This window comes from Cornus florida, unplaced genomic scaffold (genome assembly GCF_030987335.1).
Source record: "Cornus florida cultivar Cherokee Brave unplaced genomic scaffold, ASM3098733v1 CherokeeBrave_3.0.0_Hap2_Chr01, whole genome shotgun sequence".
In the NCBI taxonomy this organism is placed as follows: domain Eukaryota; kingdom Viridiplantae; phylum Streptophyta; class Magnoliopsida; order Cornales; family Cornaceae; genus Cornus; species Cornus florida.
The window spans coordinates 34,054,312-34,063,888 of NW_026775571.1; positions in this window are offsets into that span (position 1 = coordinate 34,054,312).

The following is a 9,577-nucleotide window of genomic DNA, read 5'->3' on the forward strand; positions in this document are numbered from 1 at the left end:
GTGGCAATACAACCATCGACTATACCGCAAATGGTCAATGTGGTTTTAATATCCTTAACAAGGATAAAGTTGAGCGTTGGAAACAACAAAATCCTGTCGCTCGCTATATTCATATTGGATTAGTTCAAATCAAAATCACTTCTCTGTTTCGACGAGGAACTGATCAACCGCTCGTGGCACTCCTCATGGACAACCGTTTTCATAAACCCGTTGATGCACTTATCGGCGGTGTTCAGTCCAACTTGGTCAATAACCTTATTTGGTTCAAAATCAAACCAAATTTTTTCATTTCTCTTTCTGACCCGAACATTGAAAAGGTCCTTCAAGTCAAACTCCAGTTGTCAAAACTACAAATGGATTATGACTCCCCTAGTCTTGGAATACAGTGGAAAGTTCTCTATGAACTCACCCGAGAACCAGAAACAGCTACTGTTCCTACACTGGACTCAAAACTAGTCACTTTGTTTGAACCAAGACCATTTGATACCATAATTGAGCCGAAACTCCTCAATTGGACAGATCTAGAGATCCCTAAAACTTGGTTATTTGATAACATCAATCATGTACCCAAGTTACGCATTACAGAACCAACTGTTGCAACGATTCATGCCTCCGGCTCAAATCTTTATGTTACGAATAAAGCAAAGCCACTTCAGATACAACGATCCGCTTCCGAAAGAAATCCTGGATGGGAACGACACCTTCCCCCAAGAACCTCAGTCGATATACCCCCTCGACGACGTTTCACCTGGACGGAAAAAGGCAAAGCTCCTGTTGACCCCAATGGCAATGCTCCCTTTTTGCCTGGTTCGAATCATCGAATGAATTCAGCAAAATTCTTCCATTTTCGCACAGGAAATGATGAAATTTTACTCGCTCCTTCTCAAGGAAAAAAGCGTAAGTATACGTATGTCAACGGTATCTTAAACTTCAAAGGATATAAACCATATAGCCTTTGTGTTTTAATAGATACAGGCGCGACTACCAGTTGTTGTCGTTATAATGCTCTACCTTCCGAAAAATGGCAGCAAATGAAACACCCTATTGGAGTTCAAGGCATCGATGCTGAAGCACCCCTGAATGTTATTCAGTTTAAAGCAAAAGATGTTGCTATCTGGCTTAATGATAAAAAATTCATTATCCCAAAAATACTTTGCTTTCCCTACATGCATGGTGATTTCATTTTAGGATGTAACTTTATCTATAGTTATCTTCCTTTACAGTTAAATGAAAAAACCATTTCTTTAACTCTCAAAGATCAAACAGTCGTTGAAATCCCTATTCAGGAAAATCTAGCCTCTGTTTGTAACGAAAAGTTCTCTCCACCCAAAAGAGACTCAGATTTACTGGTTCTAAACGAAACCCATTGGCTGTACTCATCTCTCCGCCAAAACTTCTCAGATAATCCACTTACCCTGTGGAAACGAAGTCCTCGATTTTGTCGGCTTCAACTCAAAAATCGCAATGTCGTCATTCGTGTTAAACCAATGATCTACCTGAGAAGGGACATTGATGAATTTGATGCACAACTTCAGGACCTCCTTGAGAAAAAACTCATTGAACGCACCCGCAGTCCACATAGCAGTCCTGCCTTTATGGTTAGAAACCATAGTGAAGTTAAACGTGGAAAAGCCCGCATGGTCATCAACTATAAACGGCTCAATGAACATCTAATTTTCGATGGATACTTTATCCCACGCAAAGATGTTCTCATTAATCAAACTCGTGGATCTACAATCTTTAGTAAGTTTGATTGTAAAGCAGGCTTTTGGCAGATCAAACTGCGAAAGAAGTCAAAACCTCTTACGGCGTTCAGTACTCCTCACGGCCACTATCAATGGACCGTTATGCCTTTTGGTCTTAACACAGCACCACAAATCTATCAGCGCTGGATGGACTCTATCTTTAATGATCTTAAAGATTTTGTTGTTGTTTACATAGATGATATTTTAGTTTTCTCTAAAACCAGAGATGAACATAAAAAGCATCTTCTTTGTCTTTCAGAAAAACTGAAGAAATACGGTATCATTTTATCTCCAACCAAGATAGATGTTGAAAAAGAATCTATTGATTTTCTGGGATTAGTTTTAACTCACAAAGGTATAAAACTACAGGATCATATCATTATTAAGATCCGTGATTTCCCTGACATTCTTCACGATAAAAAGCAACTTCAAAGCTTTCTGGGCATCTTGAATTATGGCCGCTCTTTTATTAAAGGGTTAGCTCAAAAAGAACTTCCTTTATTAAAAAAGCTACAGAAAAATGTCACTTTTGATTGGACTGAAAGCGATACCACCATTATCCAACAAATCAAAGCTGACTTAGTTCATATCCCTGAAGTATATTTTCCTCAAACAGGAGATAAACTTATTCTTGAAACAGATGCCTCCGAGCTCTGTTGGGGTTGTGTCTTAAAAGCCATTCCTCAAGAAAAATGGACTGATGACACTCCATCGTATCCCATGATCCGAGCTCGTAAAGCTCCCATCACCAAACTCCTTCAAAAAGAAGAGTTAATTTGTGGTTATAATTCTGGTGGAACTTCTGGCAATTAAATTGGCAATCAAACGTTTTCATATTTACTTAGCACCAGAAGACTTTATTATCAGAACTGATAACCAGGCAGTAAAAGATTTTCTCATAAACAAGAGAAACTGCCTTGATGGGCGACGCTTAAAATGGTATAATGTAATTGCTCAATATTCTTTTGCTATCGAACATATCAAAGGAACTAACAATTTTCTTGCAGATTTCTTAAGCAGACCTCCAGAAGTATCTAACAACGATATTTCTCATTCTCTGAACACAGATGGATGGAATTCCAAATCCACTACCGAAAGATAAAGATGGTTGGATCACTATTGCTAAAAAAGCAATCTCCAAACCAACTCCATCACAACCACAAAAATGGTTCGTGGTTTTTGCAGGTCACCAGCCTGGCATCTATGACAACTGGACCGACTGTCACAAACAGCTTCGTTCATTTAATGGTTCTTGCTTTAAAGCTTATGACACTCTTCTAGAAGCCCAAACAGTTTTCTATAATGTGGGCCAAGCTTCACAAAAAATGTTTTCCAAAAATCCAGACATTACAGAAATCAACAATTTCTATGATCCTGGACTTCCACACAATTTTTATGATGAAATTAACAATGTTTGGAAAGCACATAAGCTTTGTGCGAATAAGAAATTCAGACAACATCTGAGTTCTCTCACTGCCCTCATAGCTGAACAATCAGCAATGACGGAAGAGCTTAAAAAGCTTTGCATCCAGATTTGTCTCACTATTGACTGGGAAAAAGATTTTTCTCTATCACAAATCCATTGTTTTCTTAAACTTGCCCAGTTAGTAGGAGAACAAGATTTTCCCCAAAATACGTTTGCAAAAATCAATCGTATTTGTCTTCTTGAAAAAGCAAGAGATATGTTTCCTCCCGATCTCTTTCGTATCATCTATCGAAAGGTTGAAGATCATTATGATATAATTCGATATTACTACGAAACATTGCATGAAGATATCAATACCTTTGATATGCTCTATAATGGTAAACGAGTCCCTAAGTTTGCTTTTTTCTCCTTCCTGGCATTGACTGGTCAATGGAACCTATTGATTGGGGTTTTGTTAATAAACTTACCTTCTCCTCTCATGATTCCTACCAACCTTTCCCAGCCATGATTAAATCCATGATTTATCGCATCAGTAGTCGATGGAACTACAGCCGACATCTGACTTTTTGGATCTCCAGTTCCATTGGAAGTCGAGAAAAAACTCGCTTATTTCAACCTTATCAAATTTGGTATCTCAAACTCACCGCACATGATGAATACGAGCATACTCGCCTTCTCAATTATGAGGAAATTGCTAGCAGCCTTGTTCCTTATTATTTTGAAATCCACAGTTTCCTGCACCTCCAAGACACTGCTCGTCATGTTCTAGACGGTTCTTATTTTCATCAAGACCCCGTCTTTTATTGTTGTGACGGACGCAGGCTCTTCCTCACAACCATCACTAATTATTATGGTGAAGATATGAATGCTGAAAACCAGGTTCATATTGCTAAGGAATTTTTAAAAGAAATTGTTAGCATGACTACACTGGATATTCCATCTCGAGTCAAGGACGGTGCTGACAGACTTAATCTTGAATGGGATATAGCAGATGCACAATCTCCTGCCAGTACCCCTCCACTTGATGAGTATGAACTCCATAATATCATCAATGCAATGGAAGGCTAACCGACACTCTTCTCCACTCGACTGCAATCATGATCCAGCACACGACAGAAGATGTCCCCTCTACTTTTTCCAAAAGCAAAAGTAGCCGAAAGCTGCCGACAAACTATTCATCAACAGTGAAAGTTGCCGACACTCACTTTTTCAAACAGTAAAAGAAAAGATTCGATCTTATCTTCTCGGACACTGTTTATCTTTTGTAATGCTATTTAAACCGAAGCCTCAGTAAGGTTTAGGCATCTGGTTTTTTTTGTCTCTGTTTTGTAAATCTCTCAGTTTCCCCTTAGCTTGTAAGTTCTGTTATAATTCCGCAGCATATGTGTTTGTAATTGGTATCAGAGCCTACCTCGAATCTGGACCACTGTAAGTTAATGTAATAAAGTTTTCAGTATCTAAGTTGTGCTTATGTTATATTTCTCTTATGTTTAACTGCTGTTGCAAGCCCATATTATCCTGTCTTTGCTTATATGTCAGTGTCTGTATGACTGTTGTGACGATTATTAAGCTGTTTACAGGAACCCTTGGTTTTAGGCACCAGAACAGGTTTTAAACATCTGAGACTCTATATCTGTGGCACAAAATAGCTCTGTAAACTGTATCAGAAACCTTACAGGTCATGATATCGATGCTTATCGCCATATCTCTCATTTCACTACCACAGAACCTGTTTCCTTTACACAAGTAGGGGCAGGAATCAACTTTCTTGTCGACATGGTTACTGACTGGAAAATCGATTTCCAGCACAATTTAGAGGCAACCAACACCCATATGGCTTCCTCCTTCGAAGATGTCCAACAAGGCATGATCTCCTTGAATGACAAACTTGAAACTCTTACCCAGATTTTCACCCTTTCATCCACACCAGATACTGCCCTTCAGGATCAAATAAATCAAATGACTATCGATTTAGCCAAACTTCAAAAGGCTAAAATGTCTGATTTATACCCACCTGAACCACCAGATCCTCCTCCAACACAGGATTCTGCTCTTCCATCTGACGATACCCTTCCACCAGTATATCCCTCTGTTGGAAAACCTACCCGTTACAAGGTCAAACCCCTGTTCTACGGACATGAAGACAGAGTTGAAACCCTTAAGGTCTTCTCTGAACCTTCTTCTTCTACTTATCGACGAGACGATTATGAAAGCATCATAGATCAGCTCAATTGTTTACAAGCTTTATATGTCGACCCACAACTCACTTTCGACGAAAGCGCTCATATCATTACTCGTATGCGCCAGATCTCACTTCAAAATGAGAATCTGCTTACCCACTTTGGTTACACTCCAAATGAAAACTCTAGTGACTCTGACGAAGAAAATACTTCAGAAGACGAACAAATTTACGCCTTTTCTGATAAGTCAGACTCCTCAGAAGACCTCGATGAAACCATTGAAGCCGATCCAATACCTACTTCATCTTCCGATACAACCATCGAAGAAGTCCCACAACCTACAAAAGGAAAAGCAAAAAAACGTCGATCTGATACGATTCTAGACGAATCCTTCTATGGCGACTTTCCCACCGAAGACTTTCTTCCAGCAGAAGAAGTCTCTGGCTCTGGCCAAAAGACTGATGAAGAAAAAGGCAAACCAGCCGAACCCAAAGTCTATACCTCCTCTTATAAATACGACTTTTCTACAGTCCCTACCTGGACAAGAAAAGATGATCTCAATAAGTTTCCCATTTCACAACATGGAACTTATCTGGACCTTACCAATGTCCCATATAAAGATCATTTGAAAACTATAGACGAATGGGCCCAGTCTTTAGCCATCCTCGTCAATAACTACAAAGGAACCTGGGAACGCGACCGTTTCCTTGATTATCTTTCAGCAACCCTACAAGGAGATGCTCTCGATTGGCTTCGACAATGGGATCAAACTGCCCAAGGCCAACGACAAAAGGATGCCCTCTTAAATAATTTCGATAAAATCGATGGTGTTTTACGAGGTTTTGTCAAAATCCTTAAAGAAGAATTGGTTGGACATACCGGTGAACAACTCCTCACTGATGATGCAACCTGTGCTCTTTCGAAAATCGAATTATGCAACATTTGCCAATTTCCAGAATACGTCAAGCTATTTACCAAATACTTCCGTAGACTCCTACCCAATGCTATCGAACATTGGTTACCCCAATTCTTTCATAAACTTCCAAATCCATGGGATGAACTCGCAGCCAAAGGCTATCCCGATTTCCTTGTCCGAATCCAGAAAACCGATAACATTGGTTTCCGTACAAATTTTGTTTATCGTCTCATCAATGCAAAATGTCTTGAGACAAAAGCCAAAAAACAGGTTAAAAACCAGATCAATGGCACTGCTGAAGGTCAACGCTGTTGCGATAAGATTCTCCAAGAAACCTGGAAAATCGGATGTGCGCCTTATAAAGCTACGCCATCTCGACCTGCCCAACGAAAAACATTTCGCTAGAAAAAATGGAAAGGACGGCGCCCTAAAGCCTCAAAGAAGTATGTTACACAAGCTACTTCTCCAAAACCCACTCAGGGGTCAAAGAAGAAAGGCAAAGGAACCAAAACCAAAAAATCCTCCAAGGCTTCTAAATCCATTGAAACAAAAAAGGATTGTAAATGTTTCATTTGCAATGAAGCTGGTCATTATGCCACTACCTGCCCGCAAAAAGGCAAAAAGGCTTAAAAAATGGTTAAAAGATTACAGACAGATAACCTCTGTGTTGTCTATGGTAGCGAAATCACCGACCCCACTACCATCCTGTATGAACTCTCAAGTAGCGTTTATACCAGTAGCTCTTCCAGTACCACCACCAGTGATACCGAAGAAGACACGGATCTTGAAAATATCTGCATGATGAACGTTACTCCTTCCCTCCCCGATGAAAACACTAACATTAAGCTTAGCGACATCATTGGCGAAGAAGTTCAGTTCACAAACGAACAATTGATTCAGTTCGATAAACTTCAGCGAATCAAGAAAGAAGAAGTTTATAAAACTTCGCGTTTTGCCATCTTTTCCAAACGAATTTTAGAACAATTCAGTGGCAATACAACCATCGACTATACCGCAAATGGTCAATGTGGTTTTAATATCCTTAACAAGGATAAAGTTGAGCGTTGGAAACAACAAAATCCTGTCGCTCGCTATATTCATATTGGATTAGTTCAAATCAAAATCACTTCTCTGTTTCGACGAGGAACTGATCAACCGCTCGTGGCACTCCTCATGGACAACCGTTTTCATAAACCCGTTGATGCACTTATCGGCGGTGTTCAGTCCAACTTGGTCAATAACCTTATTTGGTTCAAAATCAAACCAAATTTTTTCATTTCTCTTTCTGACCCGAACATTGAAAAGGTCCTTCAAGTCAAACTCCAGTTGTCAAAACTACAAATGGATTATGACTCCCCTAGTCTTGGAATACAGTGGAAAGTTCTCTATGAACTCACCCGAGAACCAGAAACAGCTACTGTTCCTACACTGGACTCAAAACTAGTCACTTTGTTTGAACCAAGACCATTTGATACCATAATTGAGCCGAAACTCCTCAATTGGACAGATCTAGAGATCCCTAAAACTTGGTTATTTGATAACATCAATCATGTACCCAAGTTACGCATTACAGAACCAACTGTTGCAACGATTCATGCCTCCGGCTCAAATCTTTATGTTACGAATAAAGCAAAGCCACTTCAGATACAACGATCCGCTTCCGAAAGAAATCCTGGATGGGAACGACACCTTCCCCCAAGAACCTCAGTCGATATACCCCCTCGACGACGTTTCACCTGGACGGAAAAAGGCAAAGCTCCTGTTGACCCCAATGGCAATGCTCCCTTTTTGCCTGGTTCGAATCATCGAATGAATTCAGCAAAATTCTTCCATTTTCGCACAGGAAATGATGAAATTTTACTCGCTCCTTCTCAAGGAAAAAAGCGTAAGTATACGTATGTCAACGGTATCTTAAACTTCAAAGGATATAAACCATATAGCCTTTGTGTTTTAATAGATACAGGCGCGACTACCAGTTGTTGTCGTTATAATGCTCTACCTTCCGAAAAATGGCAGCAAATGAAACACCCTATTGGAGTTCAAGGCATCGATGCTGAAGCACCCCTGAATGTTATTCAGTTTAAAGCAAAAGATGTTGCTATCTGGCTTAATGATAAAAAATTCATTATCCCAAAAATACTTTGCTTTCCCTACATGCATGGTGATTTCATTTTAGGATGTAACTTTATCTATAGTTATCTTCCTTTACAGTTAAATGAAAAAACCATTTCTTTAACTCTCAAAGATCAAACAGTCGTTGAAATCCCTATTCAGGAAAATCTAGCCTCTGTTTGTAACGAAAAGTTCTCTCCACCCAAAAGAGACTCAGATTTACTGGTTCTAAACGAAACCCATTGGCTGTACTCATCTCTCCGCCAAAACTTCTCAGAAAATCCACTTACCCTGTGGAAACGAAGTCCTCGATTTTGTCGGCTTCAACTCAAAAATCGCAATGTCGTCATTCGTGTTAAACCAATGATCTACCTGAGAAGGGACATTGATGAATTTGATGCACAACTTCAGGACCTCCTTGAGAAAAAACTCATTGAACGCACCCGCAGTCCACATAGCAGTCCTGCCTTTATGGTTAGAAACCATAGTGAAGTTAAACGTGGAAAAGCCCGCATGGTCATCAACTATAAACGGCTCAATGAACATCTAATTTTCGATGGATACTTTATCCCACGCAAAGATGTTCTCATTAATCAAACTCGTGGATCTACAATCTTTAGTAAGTTTGATTGTAAAGCAGGCTTTTGGCAGATCAAACTGCGAAAGAAGTCAAAACCTCTTACGGCGTTCAGTACTCCTCACGGCCACTATCAATGGACCGTTATGCCTTTTGGTCTTAACACAGCACCACAAATCTATCAGCGCTGGATGGACTCTATCTTTAATGATCTTAAAGATTTTGTTGTTGTTTACATAGATGATATTTTAGTTTTCTCTAAATCCAATTGACACATTTGTAGTAGGGGTGACAAATGGGGGGTTGGGCCGGGTTGAAAATGAGTGGGTTAAACATGGGGTTAAGACCCATATTCAATTCGTTCAAAACGGGTTGAAGATGGGCAGGTAAAAAATATATAGGGTCAACCCGTTATGACCCGTTGACCCATTAATTATTATTATTTTTCAGAAGGTTTTAAAATTTTATTTAATAACAAATAAAAAAACGCAATCTCAAACTCAGCAATATTTATCAACTCGTTTTAGAAAGAGTGAATAAGAGAAGAAATATTGATGTTTTAAAAATAGAATTTTGATGTCTACAAACATGAAAAAAAATTATATATATTGTCTCGTGAAA